A 5,785-nucleotide genomic window follows, 5' to 3' on the forward strand; every position below is an offset into this window, starting at 1 on the left:
CTGCCTGTCAGCCTTCCATCTGTGCTCAAACTTACCTCGTTCCCTCATTGGTCATGTGCGCGTTGGTGTGTGTTGGAGGAGGGGCTCTGTGAGGAAGTGGCAGATTTCTTCCAGCTGTGTTTTTTCAAAGTCTAGCGCACTCGAGCTGGTTTCTCCAACTTACCTATCCCACCTTTAAGTATAGTAACAACGCAGTACTCTACTTTCTGAAAACAGGAGCAGGATGTTGTCGAAACCAAGCAAACTCCACCGGGCCGAGCAGTTACAGATGATGAACTGAAACAGGAAATAGAAGACATGATTAAATCCATCCAGGAGGCAGAGTTCAATCCTCTTCCAGCTGAAACCGTGGAGACTTTCCTCCCAGTTCCACCTGAGCGAGGGACCGGAGAGTTCTTGCGTAATCATGACTTTTTGGAGAACCCGTGGGACGCAAACCCATTCAACTTCTCCCAATATGATCTAGGTCTTTCTGCAGGTGTTGGCCCCTTTCAGGAGGACGGAGAGTTTTTATCTGATATTGACTTTGAGATGTTTTACTTGGAAGGCTGTGAGTCTTTATAAACTGTATTTAGTCAATAAATATTTTGAGCAGCGTTTAAGTTCTGAATGTCCGATATTTTATTCAACAATATTCACATTTTTACGTTTCCTTGGAGATATTTTACTTATTTTCCTGCAAGGTTTTGGTTGTCTCATGCTGTAAAGATTGGAATAATTCACAATTGAGATATTTGTAAATAATTGAATTCAAAACGGGAGGCAAACGGTGAGAGACGGACACCGTGTTGAAGTGTATCTGAATATTTTAATGAAGATCTTAACATTCATGGTAAACCACATCAGATTACTGTGGCCTTAAAGTGCTACGTAGACATAAAACAATAACAATTTGACATATAGATAGAAAAGGTTCATGTTAATGAATGTTTTCAATACATTAGGGTTAGATTTATGCTTTACCCGAAGTGTTACGCCCAGGTCTAGGGGAACCTAGGCACAGCACAAAATGTGCACTCTCCCCGCTCTTCCCACTCCCAAGAACACGGACACCGAGTCAGAGAATTCTGGTTGGTAAATTTGATTACCAAAATATTATTACAAACAGGAGTAACAAAACCATAAAACAAAACAAACCTTTAAACACTTTAAACATACAGGCTTCCTACTTCTCTACTGTAAAAACAGGAGAAAACGAATATTCAAAAGAAAATTGTTTTGCACTCCTAAGAAAAAGGTGAAGCGTGTCTACAAAGACAGGTTCAGTAGCTTTCCTTTCAACAGTCTCACGACACAAGAGAAGGACCGGTATACGGTATGTAAATAAGTATTAGCACAACAGGTCAGATATCATAACGCAAATTTGTGTTGGGAATAGGAGAAGTCAGAGAGAGTGGAACTGCACGGTTCCTCACACACTCACAGACACACACACACACACACACACACACACACACACACACACACACACACACACACACACACTCACACTCACACTCACACTCACACTCACACTCACACACACACACACACACACACACACACACTCACAGACACAGGAGGAGGGAAAAATCACACACAAATGAGCTAACGACCCGGGTTCGTAACACCCCCCCAACTAAAAATCAAACATTTCCCCCTAAAGAAATGTTGGACTCAGATATATGGTTTCAAAAAATATATATATATTAATATAATTAGTATAATATATATAATGCACACACAAATGAGCTAAAGACCCAGGGTCGACATCAGACTGAAAGGGTAAGGATTATTTGGTTGATGTTGAAACTCAAACCGAGGTACTTTCGGTGTAAAGGCTTAGAGAGTGGACAGTTTCATGTGAACAGCTCTTTACTTTTAACACTAAAGAAAATAGTCGAGCATCGCACAACACGTCAAATAACCGAAACCTAAAAACACACTGCTACTTGTTTATCTTTCCTGCATCCTGCACTTTTCTCCGGTGCCTCTTAATGGGTATCGATTCCCTCTGTCCAGCTTTGATTGATTTTGGTCGTCCTTACTGAATCAGGTGGTTGCAGATTAGAGTCCTGACCCTTTCACACACCAAGAACCCGGCCAACTGATTCACTTGTGATTCCAAACCACGACTGGAACCAGCTTTAATGTCAAATAGAGTCACAAGGACTAATGATACCTGCAGGGCTAAAGATCTCCCTGCTGTGGTTTCTGCTCGAACCTCCGATTGGTTGTTTAAAATGCGTATTTTTCTGTAGCTTCACGTCAAGTTTGGTGATTTTGTCATGTTTAGTTACATAATCCCGTTTATGTCAGAGGTTTAGTTTAAAGTCCATGTTTCGATATATAATTATTTATACCAGTCACTTTGTTTTTTTATATGTTAGTGTCAAGTTGTGCGTTTGAGTCCAAATCATTGTGTTAAGTGATGTCTTAAATATGAACTGATTTATTTGGCCACTAGGGGGCCGAAGGACTCACCAACACCCTGAAAACACGATGTCCGACCTGTGCCAATTGCTCAAATATGTCAAATTACATTTTGGTTGCTCGCTAAGATGCTTAATTAAGCTGGTAAACATTACACCTTAGCATTGTGAGCATTTTAGCATGGTATGTTAGCATTTGGCTTTAAGGGAGGCGTGTGGCGCAGTGGATAGAGCCTTGGTGTTGGGATCAGGGGTCACAGGTTCAAACCCCACTGCAGTCAGCATGTCGTTGTGTCCCTGAGACACTTCACCACAAATTGCTCCTGTGGGGAATGCCCACATTGAGTATGTGAGTTGCTTTGGATAAAAGCGTCTAAAAAGTGACATGTCATGTGGACTCTTGTTTGTTTCATCTATAATGAGCTGTAGCTTTGAGTGGAAAGCTGTAAGATAGTAAACAAGTTGGTGTATTGATATTTATTTAAATGTTAGAGTGATTGAACTGAGACTAATTTGCCTCTCTGGCTCTTATCTGATGTTGTTGTCTGTCTCTGAAGCCAAAACAGACAGTAACGAATGTGTCTACAGCCACTCAAGGTCAAGGATAATAATTTAACTGGATCACACACACACACACACACACACACACACACACACACACACACACACACACACACACACACACACACACACACACACACACACACACACACACACACACAAATGTCATCATTGCCAATAATTATCTCTGGCACACGGTCCTGATCTTCTCTGAGCGAGCAGGCTTTAATGCCCACCCGAGTGAAGAAATAACTAAATAAAATGCCTGCAGTTTAAATGATTTATTCCCTCGTAAATTGTCTAGCTCTAATATTAATACGTTTTCCCAAACATGCCTTAATCCCTGCAGAACAATCAACGAACGACACGTGCCGCAAACAAACGTTTTATTGTATAAATTACTTTTTAATCCATCACAGGAATATATAAACTGTCATTTCAGCAGACAGACGGAAGACAAGGCTAAAAAATGCCCGATGACTTATTTATTTCTCCCCTGCTGTCAGGTCTCAGACATTAAATCCATCTCCATGATAGCCTGAGCTCTTGAGCAAAGTCTGAGCAGCAGATTTGTACGAATGGCTGCAGACTGTGTGGACGCCCTGTGGAGTTCTGCTGGTGAAGTGCATTGACATTACACTCACATGGCAGAGAAGCTGTCTTTGTGTCGATGTGGTGCATTTTAAAGATACCCCTAAACCTAGTATTGCATTTTAAATATTGCAAAAAGAAGGTAAGGCTGAAAAGAAAGGGAAGCACAAACAAGACCACATCTGGAGTCATGCTAGCAGCTCTTTGAGACTTGACTCAGTTGTGATTTATGCTAATAATTGATAACAGGAAACCGTGCTAGCCGCTGCAATCATGCAGCTCTTTGAGGCTTGTTGTGCTTTCTGCTAACATAAGCATGCTAATACGTAACAGACAATGCTCAAATGACAGTAACATGTTAGCCCTGTCTTTGCAATACTGGCGGCTCATTGAGGCTTGGACACTATTGTGTTTTGTGCTTGTTGCCTGAACCTGAAAACATTCGGGGCTTAGCCCGCAGTGGCGGCGGCTGCGGCGCTACAGTGGAATTTTCTGCAACACTCTCTACACGCACACACAGTACACCCGCGACTGTTACAATGGAGGCTCGATAATCAGCTCACGGCATATAGGCAGGGCTAAAGCCCCGAATGCCCAGGCCAGGCGACGCCACTGCTAAACACTACCATTAGCATGCTAACATGAAATAAAATACAATGCTAACATGCTGCTGTCCTGTTAGCACCCAACCAAGCGGCAAACTTTGGGGAACCGCCGGGACGCCAATACGGGAGTGCAACACACTGCAGTTCATACATGGGCCACTAGGGACTGACTGCAGAAAGGAGCAATGTCCAAAGACCCCCATGTTAAAATGCCCAACTCTACAGCAGAAAAAAACATGTTTCTACCCATGGATGCAATAAATATTATTATGAATATAGTTAGATTCCACCTTCATGATTATGGATCTGTGAGTGAATTGTTTTCTAACACGACCCTTTTATTTATATTAGGTCTTAATGTTTTTGCATAAATTAGGGCGTGGTCACATTGAGTGACGGCTCTGTGAAGTGACTGCTGCTGCTAGCTTCTTGTCTCTGCTAGCTGCTCCGTGAAGCTACAGGGACTCTGCCTGCTCAGCTCATCCAGGGAACACAACTTGCCCCCGGTCGTGTTTGTTTGTTCTTCATGCTTATATATCGGACTATTGTGACTCGCTCTGCGGTTGAAACAGACGGTGCATGAATGCGGTTTTGCGGTAAGTGAAATTCGAGTGCTTTATTTATGTGTTAATGATTTTAATCAGCTAAGTAATTAATGTTAAGGCTTGGGTTAGCGTGTAAGTGAGTGGTAACTACATCGGTGCTAACGATGCTAATCGTAGCCTCCAAGTTAAAATCCTAGACTATATTTATAAAGGTTAAAATGAAATAGACAAGTGTTAAGCGTTAAGTGGGATAATACTGTACAACAAACGCCTTCTGTTTGAGGTTGATCAAATAAGGTCATCCTTGTAACTTAGAGAGATATTTTATTATGTAGGTAGGAACTGTATGCATCACTAAGGTTAATTTAAATTGGCTATGCTCAAGTATGTAGACAAGCTAATGTCGAAGTAGTGTATGTGAAATCAACCTCACAACAAGATGTGTGTATATTACAATTATTAATGTCATATTTCAAGATGATTACTTAGATATTACAATATGGTTGGTTGAGCTGGAGTTCACTATTGAGCTTACACGTTAACATCACAGTCATCTGAAGAACAAACCCAAACCTTGTTGTTCTTATTAATTGCATTACGGTATCAAATAAACAGCAAGCATTGGTAACACAACTTCCAAAGTTACAGTAAAATAAAAAGGACCCTGACTCGGACAATACACAATCCAACATGTTCAACAGAAGAGAATCAGTTATATTGTTTGTACACATGGTACTTTACGTATATATCTGTTTGTTTAAGGTGTCCAGGTGATGCAGACAGGCTGGACCAGAAAGTGAGAGGCAGAACTGGACTCTTCACAGCAGTGAACTTCAGCTCAGGTACAAACACTATTTATTTCATACTTTACAAAGAATCAAGAAAGATATTGGTTTAAATGAATGAAGTATTGACTTTAATCCACTGATATACATTCCATTAAACAATACTAAATACTAGATCACCTACACACCAGTTAAGTTGAGGGTTTTTTCCATGCAAAAAGTTACATTTAGATGTTAACAAGCAATGTGATTTTGTCAGCTTTCTAATTTAATGTATTGAAAGCAAA

Source organism: Notothenia rossii (assembly GCF_949606895.1).
Source record: "Notothenia rossii genome assembly, chromosome: 9".
NCBI classification, from domain to species: domain Eukaryota; kingdom Metazoa; phylum Chordata; class Actinopteri; order Perciformes; family Nototheniidae; genus Notothenia; species Notothenia rossii.